Source organism: Lissotriton helveticus, chromosome 5_1 (assembly GCF_964261635.1).
Source record: "Lissotriton helveticus chromosome 5_1, aLisHel1.1, whole genome shotgun sequence".
Taxonomy (NCBI): domain Eukaryota; kingdom Metazoa; phylum Chordata; class Amphibia; order Caudata; family Salamandridae; genus Lissotriton; species Lissotriton helveticus.
In genome coordinates this window covers 1,593,863,845-1,593,877,601 of record NC_136065.1, presented here as the reverse complement: position 1 = coordinate 1,593,877,601, position 13,757 = coordinate 1,593,863,845, and the positions used below count along the sequence as shown (strand labels likewise).

The following is a 13,757-nucleotide window of genomic DNA, read 5'->3' as shown; positions in this document are numbered from 1 at the left end:
CTCAATGCCACAGCATCACTCAATGTCACAGCATCACTCAACGCCACAGCATCACTCAACACCACAGCATCACTCAGTACCTCTGAATGCCACAGCACCCCTCAACGCCACAGCACCACTCAACACCACAGCACCACTCAATGCCACAGCACCTCTCAATGCCACAGCATCACTCAGCGCCACAGAATCACTCAGCACCACAGAATCACTCAGCACCACTGAATGCCCCAGCACCCCTCAATGCCACAGCACCACTCAACGCCACAGCACTACTCAATGCCACAGCACCACTCAACGCCAAAGCACCACTCAATGCCACAGCATCACTCAACGTCACAGCATCACTCAACGTCACAGCATCACTCAACGTCACAGCATCACTCAACGCCACAGCATCACTCAATGCCACAGCATCACTCAATGCCACAGCATCACTCAGCACCACTCAACGCCACAGCACCACTGAATGCCACAGCATCACTCAGCACCACTGAATGCCACAGCATCACTCAGCACCACTGAACGCCACAGCATCACTCAGCACCACTGAAGGCCACACCATCACTCAGCACCACTGAAGGCCACAGCATCACTCAGCACCACTGAACGCCACAGCATCACTCTGTGCAACCATTCAACAACAACTGGTTCTAATATGTTTTCTCAATGCTTCAAGCTTTATTACAAATGTCACAAAAAGATGTTAATATTTCACTTCTGTTCTTGGATTTTCATCACAATAAAATACACTGAACAGAATCTTCCCAAAAGTTATTTACAAAAGTTTAAGCTATTGCCATTATAAATTACAATAACTTTACACCACTGAATGCCACAGCATCACTCAGCACCACTGAACGCCACAGCATCACTCAGCACCACTGAAGGCCACACCATCACTCAGCACCACTGAAGGCCACAGCATCACTCAGCACCACTGAACGCCACAGCATCACTCTGTGCAACCATTCAACAACAACTGGTTCTAATATGTTTTCTCAATGCTTCAAGCTTTATTACAAATGTCACAAAAAGATGTTAATATTTCACTTCTGTTCTTGGATTTTCATCACAATAAAATACACTGAACAGAATCTTCCCAAAAGTTATTTACAAAAGTTTAAGCTATTGCCATTATAAATTACAATAACTTTTATTAAGTATTAATTATTAAAAAAAATAAAAGCCATTGCTATTTTTAATATTAATACATCTAAGTCATGTAAATACAACACATATTGCATTACAAATGTATATGTGTCACGTTTGCGAAAGTTAAAACTATTGGCATTGTAAATGACAAAGCTATTAATTTCGCTATTTTCAAAACCAACACATAAATACAAAATTTGTCATTTACAATACCAATAGCTCAAATTTTCCTAATGCGAGACCTATTGCATTGCAAATGCTTGTTTTTCATCTGGTGAGGGAATTTTCACCAATCGCAGCATATTGGACTGAGATAACAACCACTATTAAGGACATTGTAAGGACTACGGTGTAGTGTACTCCTAAGGTATTATTGTTGGGATATGTGAAAGGGTTTTCCAAATCAATGCATAACAAATAGGAATATTGATTTTGTGTGTCACAAGGAGACTTTTGAAATTGTGGTTGAAAGGACCAATCCCCAAAGTTGATGAATGGCATAATGAAGCTGCAATTTGAGGAGAGAAAGTGACAGAATTTAGAATGTTACAAATTCAACAGGTCGAACTCGTGCCCCACTGAGACAATAATCAAAGTGTGAGGGACTTGGGTGATTGAGTCTTCTGCTCATCTGCGATTTGGTGAGCAGGAAAAGATTAGACCTGGGGTCATGGCCCACTAAAAGTTTAGGACCCTCACCTAGAATCGTCTAATACATGGATGTGGAGCTTAAGAAAGGGCTTGTTGAAATGTATATATCATTGCTGTTTAACATTATTAATGCCTAGAACATGTAAAATATTTGATCTATTATTAGGTTAACTATTCCCTATTCCAAACATATTACCAACATGGAAAATGTTGGGCTTTTGGAGGGGAGGGCACATTTACTATTCCCACTCCACACTTCATAACACAAGTTGGACTTTGGAGGGTCCTAGTTACTATTCCCATCCTCAAACTTAACCACATTGGAGAAAGATTTTTTACTTTGGGAGGGTCTGATAAAAAAAATCTCACTCCAAACCTAAACACATTTTAGAAAGTGTTGGGATTTTGGGGAGCTAAATGTACTGTTCAAACTAGAAACTTAATTAAGATTCCAATCTTAATCACATTCTACTAGAATGTAAAGAAATTCTAAGAACAACCCAGAAAAGCGCTAAATGCCTCTCTCACTAGAGGATACCAATGAGGATTCTATAGTACACCACAGGAGGATATGAGGAGATAGGTGGTGGATTTAAGTCTGCTAACTCATCTAGCATCTTGGCGTAGTGAAACTCAAACTCATACTGCAACTTGCAAGCCATCGCCACCAAAACATGATCTGGAGGGTTGTACTTATAGCAGTTGGGGACAATTAAGCAGATGTGGGCACATGGTGGTACTCGCAATTCTCCATGTTCTTAATTGTGCTGAGTTCCATGGGGAACTTGATGATGTTGTTAGTCATGCAGTGCCAGGGCCGTGACATCTGCAGGCTCATAGAAGAGTCAGGCATAGGCAGTGCGTTTCTTAGACAGCAGCTGCTTCATGATACCATTGCAGTACTTCAGGTGATCCATCAGCTTTACCATCTTGGAGATCTGATGCTACAGCTAGTTGGGTAGGCTCTTATTTGGGAGCTTGATGAGCTCCACTCTCATGATGTGTGGGAATCTTAGCCGGCTAGGCTGCAATGTTCCTGGCAGGGGAGGAATCTTGACTTGTGATGACGGGAACTGTATAGGAGTGGTGGTGGCGGCCTTCCTTTTCACTAACTTCGTTATGGCAGAGGCCTTTCTTTTAACACCTTTTTTACTGGCAGAAGGTGGTGCCATCAACCGGACCTTCTGGGCAGCAGGCAAAGTTTTCATCATGGGCATAACGGAGGGGTGAGAGATACTAGGACTGTAGCCGGGATCTCCAGAGGGACATAAGGGTAGAAGATGGTTTGGGACAGATGTGATGGTGGGCACCTAGTGAGCCATTGTAACGCCACAAGCAGAAACAGCTGGAAGGCTGCACACCTTCACCTGCTTGATGCAGGGTCCAGGCAGGTACACCTGCTACTCCTGGGGGCATCTGTGCCACACTCTGCTGAAAAGACATGAGGACAATGTCATTAGTGGCTTGTAGATGTAGCAGTTAGCGAACATGGTGTTGGAGTACTGGATGCACTTGCCAATGCTACAGTAGTAATTGTTCTCCAAGCACTTGCAGATGGCCCCCATTACCATGGGCAGCTTGATGATCTTGTGGTAATCCGGCAGGCCCAGCTTGACAGCATTGACAGGCGCCCGAAAGGCCCAAGAGAACTGGTGATTCCACAGCGCCTTTATGACTACCTTGTGGATGCACTGCAGTTGGTTGCTGGAGAAGCCTGGCTTTTTTGGGGCCACCATTTTTTTGGGGTGGTGAGTTGACCTGTGGGGTGGGGTGTAGGGGGGACAAGGGCATGGTGGGTCTCTCGAGGTCCTCGTAGAGCAGCAACGCTTTTGGATGCATTTACCGAGCACCGTTGTCTCTACTCACAGCAATCAGCCGATTGTTCAGCTCAGCTGGTAGCCTTTCAAATGGTAGATTTATGGATGTCTTAAATCAGATGGCACCGGATTGAGCGGTTGCTCGAGCGCACTCTCCTTAAACAAACCCAAGCCCAAACAAACACAATTTTTTACAAAAGAAAACACTAAAATACTTACACTTACTAACACATTACTTAAAAGAAATGTTTAAAATAATTATCTAATTAAATCAATACTTAATAGCACACTATTTTTAAAACATCGTTTCAAAATAAAAAATGAATCTCACAACAAAATCCACACTTTATTTGACAAATATTTAATAGTTTAAAAAAATACAAATCACTAAGCAATACAGGTAAAAATATGTCACGGAAATTGAACATGTTTTAATTATTACAAATAAAAAAATGAAATAAAAACCCTTCCTACCCAATTTTCCTACTAGCCCTAACACCCACTCCTAAAACACTTAAATATCTAATTAATATACATTATTTAAAAAGCTAACAAAAAACATTCACATTAAATACCTTACAAATGGCACAAGGTTAACAATGCTATATACCACAACATTTAAAAAAACAATATTAAATAAACCAATACTAACAAAATCTGTATAAAACACTCCTAGCTGCAATACAAAATACCGTGCTATCACATACATCACAAAATGATTGCAACAATATTAATGATGGATTATATTTATTACACAGTATTAAGGTTGTCTGCCCTAGGGCTTATGAGTATCATTGGTTTTTCATTTTGACTGTTCTGTCTTTGTAAGTGTCTATTAAAGACATACTTAATTTATAGGTAATGCATATGCCTGCACATTGCCCTTTATAGACTGATAAAATGTGTTGTAGTCTGTCTGGAATTCCTCTTCAAGCAGCTCCACTAAGTAGGCATTGACTGCTCGAGCACACCTGCCTGCAGAGAGTTAATGATAGATGTTGGCCATCCACGAAAACACCTCGGCCGCTGTTCGCTATAATGGGAACGGCAGCCTAACCAATGCATGGGCTGTAAGGCGAGGGGTACGACAGGGGTGCATTTTGGCTCCCCTGCTGTTTACTCTTTATATTAATAAATTGGGAGATGTTCTGACCGCTTCCTGTAAGGATATCCCTAGAGCAGGCACAACAATGATACCTGCCCTACTGAATGCGACGATGCAGTTTTGATAGCAAGGATGTTGCGTGGTTTACAAACCCTTTTAGATTGTTTTATTGATTTTATGGACTCACTAGATTTAATTACAAACCTCAAAAAGTCACAATCAATGTCAATTGGCACGGGCCAGGCAAAAAAGGTTACATTTTATTGTAAGGGCTTGGAACTTACGAAAGTCCCTACCTTTCCTTATTTAGGCGTTCTTTTTGATGAAAGACGCTCGTGGGTGATGCAGCATACACATAAAAAGAACACCCTGGCAAGGACATCTGGGGCCATATTGGGGTTTGCACAGAGAATAGGATCCAAACCACTCCCTACCCTAATGAAAATCTATAACGCCAAGTGCCTTCCAATGGTAACCTATGGGAGTGATGTATGGGGCTACACTGAGACTAGAAACATCCAGACCGTTGAAAATAATTTTTTTAGAAAGCTGTTGTCGCTTCCATCTTCCACCCCAATTTTTAACCTCCACGAAGATTGAGGTGCCGGTTTTATTTCAGACCAGATCGCAGTTGCCCCAATATTATGTTGGCTTAGAATCTGGTCTCAGCCATCACCAAATCTGAACCAGCTGATCATCCAGGACTGTGTGTCTTTGGACAAAGGCCTCAACATCTCTCGGATCCGTTATGTTAAGACAGAACTGGACTCATTGGGCTGTTCTGACCTATTTCTAACTCCTAGAGTTCTTGGTAAGGTGGCCATTAGAGGTCTGAAGCTCCAGTTTCTGAATAGATCAATGCTACTAAGGGAGGAAGTTGAAGTAGCTAAACCATCAGTGAGTGTTTTGTTATGCTAAGTTTAGGTAGGGAGATGCAGCCGTACCTAACATATATAAATAAACCCTATCATCTGTATACCATAATTAGATTTAAATACAATATGTTGCCATGGTTATTGGCGCATCCGAAAGGCTATTTTAAAGAGGGATCATTAGGCCTCTGCCCATGTGATAACTTCTCAGACCAGAACACCCTCCACATGGTATTTTTCTGCGATTTTTATGTTACGCTACGCAGAAAATTTATCTTGCCACTGCTAAGAGGAGGAAGCTTTGTGCAAGTTAGACCTGCACTAGACTACTTGCAAATGCTGGGCTCCCCGCTTGTATGTTTTGGGGTTGCAAGCTTTATCACAGGGGCAATTAGGCGACGTAAAAGTTTGTATTCATAGTGCTGGCGTTTCTTTTTCCTTTTCCTTAACAATTTTTCTTAAAGAAAAAATATAGCTCATTAACCAATGGATCGAGGCGTGTGACAAACTTTTTATCTTATTTATTTATTTGAATACCATGGGTTGGTTTGGTGGAAATTGTGTATCATGGGTTGTTTGATTTCTTTGCCTTTGGAATGTGACCTGAAATTAATTATTTGTATTAGGTAGTATGCAATGTGATCGGTACTTTGATGGTTTTAAAATTTTAACAGAATAAAATAATTTTTGATTTTGACTTTGATAGATGTTGGAGTCTTGGTTGTCCTTTGGAAGGAACAATATCCAGGACCCAGAGAAGCAGTGAGAACAGTCTTTTTCTCTGACCCAGCAAAAAAACCAAAATACTTATTCATCATAAGATTCTGTTGCACACACCCGTTTCTTCCTGTTCAGCCATCGTGCCCGAGGTATTTTATCAAAGGTCGTACCTTTTTTTTCAGTGTGCTCAATTTCATTATGCCTTTGATTATATTTTAACCAATTGTGGAATTGAATTATTTTACTGAAGGTGTGAAAAGATGATCAACGTGCAATTACTCAAGTTAATTAGCCAGATTTATTGAGTCACGGCAAAAGTCTCCTTTCATCAGTCCCACCAGACATTACCTGACTAACAGAACCCACTAAACACTCCGGGGCTTATTTATGATCCCTTGCGTAACTTTTGCGCTGCCGGAGCGTCACTTTTTGTGACGCACCACAGGCGTAAAAAATGTGCCATGTTGCATCATATTAACAAAGTGACGCATCTAGGTAGATGAGTCACTTAGTATACCCCTGCACCACATTATATCTGGGCCAGGCATAATGTATGCAGGGTGGGCGTTCTGACGCAAGTAAGCCTCGTAGAAATGACACAGTTAAATCTATGAGATTTCACTGCATCACTTCTAGGACGCAAATGAGTCAAAATCTTACACCTGCCTCACAGCAGGCGTAAGACTGAAGCAGGCACATTTGAAATGGGACTTGCCCTTGTGAAATGACTCTTTGCTGGAGTTGCGTCACTTTCGTGACACACTCCAGCAACACCTCATTTTTGCTCCTACAGAAACATCAGAAATACTGATGTATCTGTAACAACTTGCGACATTATGCGTCATACTGTAAATATGACGCATCCAGCATGTTGCAAGGAGGGTGCAATAAAAAGTGACGCATCGCTGTTTTCACGCAGTGATGCGTCACTTTTCATAAATGAGGCCCTCCATCCGCATTGTTCTATGATGTATGACATGATGTGATACCGCCAAATCATCACACATCTCACACACTAAAAAGTAGTTAAAGACAGTTATAATAACGTTTAGTGAAATGCATTAAAACAAATTTAACTTTGCAACTGCGAGACTTCGTAAAGTATCCAGATGAAAAGGACAGTTTCGGTCCAATATTTAGCAAGGCAGTCTGTGTTTTCGATTGCTATGATGAAGGTTGAGGGTTGGGCTCTTCTCTTTGTGCCACCATTCACCCGTGTCCAATTTTACAGAATTACTTCGAAACTCTTCTACCCAAAGAGTCACGATGCATTCCTAAAACCTTTCTGTAACAAGAACGAATCCTTGACTCTCTTCCAATCACACAGCCTGTATGCCATACTAATTTCTTTCCACGCTTTCTATTTGCACTGCTATCCACACTGTTTTTAGGTTCCAGCCGCAGCATGTTCACCAATTTACCTTCTTCCTTTCTCCTTGATCTAAACCACAATGTACTCAAATTTGGGCTGGCTGTCTTCCACGTCATTAATTCACAAGGCGTTTTGCCAGCAGCTACATTTGGAGTGGTTCTGCAAGTGCATCATAGATATCCGCACACTTAGGTGTACATTTTAGTTGTAAATGTGGTGGGAGGCGGCCTCGAAAAATGGGGAAGATTTACATTTCAACAAGGGGGTTTTAGAAGGGGACATGCAAATTCAAACACCCACCCATAAAAGAGTAAGCCCAATGCTTATCAAAAGAGACACTCCTAAAGTTACAGCCCAAAAAATGCAAGAAGATTATTAAATGCACTCCAGCAAAACCTTGGAGAAAGTCCAGCACCACACATGGACTCTAACAGGGACTGCAACACACTCCCTTAGAAGAAAATGGAGACAAGGCTCACTGGGTACAGTAGTAGATTTGCATATGATAAAATGTACACGTGTATATTTTACTTTGCGAATAGGACCACTAGACAGTAAACTGGTCGTTGTCAGTTGTTGGAAGTGCAGTTGTAAATCATTCAATCAAACTTGACTTGGGCTTCACTCCACAATTCATCAAAACTTGGACCAAGTAATCAATTTACATTGTTCTAAACACACACCCGTATCTTTCCTTAAGGTTACATTTACAACTCCTACCATGCAAATCTGCAAAACGATTTCCCCAGTTTTGTCATGTCCTTGAGTATTATTTGCAGCAATCTGGATATCCTTTTGGAACGTGAAAACATTCTTAATATCTTTAAATGTTTCCAAGATCACTTGTTGAAAAAAGAGGCACGACAGATTCTATGCTAAAGGACGGCTGCCAAAATTGGTATGTACCACCAGGTGTAATGAAGGTAGTAAGATGGCGTAAATCAGGGTATAATACAACGTTAGTGGTACTCTGTTCTCAGATCTAGTTTAGTATACCATTTCGCCTAACCAACCTCAGCGATATGCTCCTCAATCTTGGCAAGGGGTAATTTTTCATTCATATAACTTTGTTGCGACTTTTGAGAGCAATGCACAAACAAGACACTGAAGTTAAAAAACTCCTTTCTTGAGCATATCCTCAAATTGTCTTTCCAAAACACCATGTATGCTGTGGTAGCCTTTTTCAAAATGTGCAAACATTGGGTGTAATTTTTTCGTAATTAATATCTTTAATGTGCATAGTGTCGTAATTAATAAGTTGATGATATGCATATGAAACTAATTTGCTATGTCACTTGGAAGTCGAATTAATTCTATGAAGTAGTTATGCCACATTTTTGTGTCTGACCATGTATTTTAAAATGGATGCAGTTTCTGGTTTTCTGTTCATCTTACTCCTGCTTATCCCCCTCCCAATCAGTGTCCTTCCAAAAGCTATCTCTCCACTCATTTCCGTTGAGCACCAAGTGAATGAAATCAAAGATTCAAAGAGGACAACTGTGTTAGGAAGCATGCATTGAGACTGAAGCTTCCATTGTGAACTCAAAGTATCAATTTCAAGGACTTCATGTGAGTAAGTTCCACTGTAGGCATGCTAATTCTGTGAACCATTCTTTAGGAAATGTTTCATTTTGTGCTGTACATCTCCAGAATACAGTTGATGCAGGAGCAGGAAGATTTATCTTACCTTAAGAGATGGATTGGTACTAAAGATTTAAAACATTACGTTTCAGTTTGTGATTTGCCATTAAAGCCCTAACCATGATCATACCATACTGAATTTGCAGAATCTATTAATGGCTCATGTGAATTATGTATAGAAGCCTCTGGGTCTAAGGATCTTTTGGGCTGTTCCTTTGGAATGCAGCTTTCCATTTTCCTCCGAGACTGTCCATTTATAACTCGATTTTTCTATTGGGATGCCAACATTACTATTTATGATTTTAATACTTAGGGATTTGCCTAGGCTTACCTAACAAGGGAATTTCACTAAGTTTTATGACTCTGTATTCCTGTATTTGGGCCTTCATGGTGATTCATGCATTTTTCTCTGCACCACATTTTATCACTAATACTGAAATAAATCCACTTTTGCCTTATTTTTGATCTAGAACTCGGTTATTAATGCTTCCATATTCTCTGCTAAATTGTGTATTTCTCGATAAGAAAATAGTCTTTAACCAGCTCTACTGGAGATCTTGGAGCCGAATTGATTAGGTAAAAACTGGGTGTTCAAAATATTGGGTTTCAGGTGATTATTGGGGTTTGGCTCCCACATGCTAAACAGAACATTACACAGTTTGTGCTTAATGGGACAATAGTCCTTTTTAACCTTCATAGTATGCATGGAAAAAGTGAGTTCACCTAATCTATCCTCCAAGACATCCTTGCACTTTCTCACCCATACCTTAAGAGACATCCACTTCATTGAAGGAAATTTGCATCTTTTCCACTAATCGCAGTATCATTTAAAAATGTTGGCTACTTAACCATTGATGTCCCTGTCTTTAAAGGCTATGCAGGACTGTAAAATAACCCAATAGATTCATTTTACTGCCTTCAAAAGTCACTATTGACAACAGGGACTACTATAACCCTGTGGTACCAATATTTTTAATAACTTTCCACAGAAACAATGTTAATTCATGCTCATGAATTTTGCAAGCAATTCAATGTACTGCTTTTCAATCTTAACTTGACATTTGGGGTCTTCGTGCTGTATAGGTGACACATCATCTTAAGTGAGAATCATATCTAAGGACAGAACCAGTTCACTCATGCCTTCACATACCTCAGCATCAGTGTCTCTTACCGCCTGATTTACTACGCTTCTAGTTCCCTTTTACTCACACTTTTGCATACCTGGCTCTAATGACCCATTTTACCTCACTTATGCCAAACCTGCCTAATACCTAGACAACTTTTCAAACTGGCAAGGTGGCCCACATTTAAAAGAAACCACTTACATTTTTTTGAGGAAGGTGTCAGGGTCTTGACTTGACTTGAAGGTAATGTCTCCTGTGAGCTGAAAAAGATGTGTACAACTCTAGTTTATTGGTGTCTTTCTAAGAGGTATCAAAGCTACAAACTATATCAAGCGCCTTGTCCACAAAAAGGATTTTCACAAGCTAACAACATATCTTTTACTTTACTTTTAGAGTTGCACTCTGCAGCTTGCTGATCAAGTGTAAGCTAGAAACATCACCTCAGCACTAAAAACCTTCACAGAAACGTGGGATCTAGTGCTGTGCCCTGGTGCCCAGGATATTTCGTCACTACTCTGAAGAGACGATGACACCTTAGTTGATCTGGGAAATTAATATTATTTCATCAGGCTTGCCACCCAGTAACTGACTGACAGACCAGATTAAATGTTCCACCCAGGGAGTGTTCCATGATCCATGACATACTTAACACAGGCCAGTCATAGAAGGAGAGAGTTTTACTACTAGTGCTTCAAAGCTACCAGCTGTATACATTTCACTCACTCTGGTGATTACACAAACTCTTGCACAAGTGGTGTTACAAACAGTACTCACGATCATTGGGCATTCAGGAAACTGATTAAAACTTGACTTTTCTCCTCTATCTAGCCGTATTTCCTTTGGTCATTCGGCCGCTAGCTCTGGGACGCCCTGTTGCTGGGGCAGCCATGCGCTCTATAAATGACCATAACATAACATAATAAACTACTATTTATGCCAGCCACCCTACCAAAGAAAAGTGCTAATGCTAGCCAAAAGGTATTTTTGTAGTGCTCCTGTGGTTTCATCTCCAGAAGCTGACCATATAAATAAATAAATAAATACGGTATTTGTTAAGCAAGAACTAATCATCCCTAAGGGTCTCAAGGCCATGGGGGCCGACGGGGAGAGTAAGCGAGCAATTGCCCAGAGTCACATGGTGCAGGGCAAAGCTGTCACTGGCGCTGGGAATCGAACTGGGCTCTGGCCGCTGCACCATACCTCTCCTCCAATATTGCTTTAATCTCTCCTTGTGACCCAGTAACTGAGACCTAAATGCATACTTTCTGAAGCCTTGCAAAACCAGGTCCTCTATATTCCGATTGGGAATGTTTTTTCAGTAAGCAGCAATTACACTTAATTATGGAAAGAAAGTTTCATAAACCAGAACCAAAAGGTTTTTGTAACACTACATCTATCTTCACTGTCTACATGTCTCTAAGAACGGCTCTATGTATAACACCACTCTGATCTCTGCTGGGTACAGCATATTTTTCTGTAATCCCACATCTATTTGTACACTGTATTTTTTGTGTAATACCACATCCATCCGCACTCTCCATATGTATCTGTTGGACGGGACATTGTTAGCGTGGTTTCCCCCAATTTTTTGCTTTCCAGCCTCCTGTTTTTGCTGACTTTGTTTTTGCTGGCTTTAGGACTATGCACACTTCACCGCTGCTAACCAGTGCTAAAGTGCTTGTGCTGTCTCTGTTAAACATGGTAATTTTGGTTTACACTCAATTGTCATATTCAGTTTACTTGTAAGTCCCTTGTAAAGTGATTCTACTATTGTACCTATAGCCTGCAAATTAAATGCTACTAGTGGACTTGCAGCACTCATTGTGCCACCCTCCTAAGTAGCCCTTTAAACATGTCTTAGGCCTGTTTTTGCAGCCTGCGTGCAGTTTTAAACTATCAATTCGACCTGACAAAATAAACCTTATCCCAGCCCAAATCTTTCTTTTTAATACACGTATGTTACCCCTGGGGAAGACCTTAAACAGCCCAGAGGGCAGTGTGCAGCCTATTTAAAAGGTTGATTCAGAAAAGGGGGTGGTGATGAACAGAGTGTCTGAATTAAGCAGACCACTCTTACCCAGTCCAAAGATCAGGGCTTGATCCATCACCGTTATTTAGCTCACTGCCCCATCCCAGCTCAGAACCTGGCTATATGCAAATTAGTCTGTCCCTGGCCCAGTGCATCATGGGAACAGGGCAGACCAAACTACCAAGCCAATTCTTCACCAGAAAGGATACAAGCTACCGGGGACCGGTTTCTGGCATTTCAGCCTCGTCGGCCCGGCTTGCTTGAATCCTGATGGAGCAGTGAGCAAGGGACTCATGTCTGAGTATACCCTGCCACACCTATAGTGGCCAAAAACGATTCAGAAAAGGGGGTGGTGATGAACAGAGTGTCTGAATTAAGCAGACCACTCTTACCCAGTCCAAAGATCAGGGCTTGATCCATCACCGTTATTTAGCTCACTGCCCCATCCCAGCTCAGAACCTGGCTATATGCAAATTAGTCTGTCCCTGGCCCAGTGCATCATGGGAACAGGGCAGACCAAACTACCAAGCCAATTCTTCACCAGAAAGGATACAAGCTACCGGGGACCGGTTTCTGGCATTTCAGCCTCGTCGGCCCGGCTTGCTTGAATCCTGATGGAGCAGTGAGCAAGGGACTCATGTCTGAGTATACCCTGCCACACCTATAGTGGCCAAAAACGATTCAGAAAAGGGGGTGGTGATGAACAGAGTGTCTGAATTAAGCAGACCACTCTTACCCAGTCCAAAGATCAGGGCTTGATCCATCACCGTTATTTAGCTCACTGCCCCATCCCAGCTCAGAACCTGGCTATATGCAAATTAGTCTGTCCCTGGCCCAGTGCATCATGGGAACAGGGCAGACCAAACTACCAAGCCAATTCTTCACCAGAAAGTATACAAGCTACCGGGGACCGGTTTCTGGCATTTCAGCCTCGTCGGCCCGGCTTGCTTGAATCCTGATGGAGCACTGAGCAAGGGACTCATGTCTGAGTATACCCTGCCACACCTATAGTGGCCAAAAACGATTCAGAAAAGGGGGTGGTGATGAACAGAGTGTCTGAATTAAGCAGACCACTCTTACCCAGTCCAAAGATCAGGGCTTGATCCATCACCGTTATTTAGCTCACTGCCCCATCCCAGCTCAGAACCTGGCTATATGCAAATTAGTCTGTCCCTGGCCCAGTGCATCATGGGAACAGGGCAGACCAAACTACCAAGCCAATTCTTCACCAGAAAGGATACAAGCTACCGGGGACCGGTTTCTGGCATTTCAGC

At 41.6% G+C, this 13,757-nt stretch overlaps 1 pseudogene; it reads right to left on the bottom strand.

Moving 5' to 3' along the window:
• Window positions 1–2,330: 2,330 nt before the first annotated feature.
• Window positions 2,331–3,539, bottom strand: LOC144752704 (bromodomain-containing protein 2 pseudogene; annotated as a pseudogene).
• Between the last annotated feature and the right edge of the window lie 10,218 nt (window positions 3,540–13,757).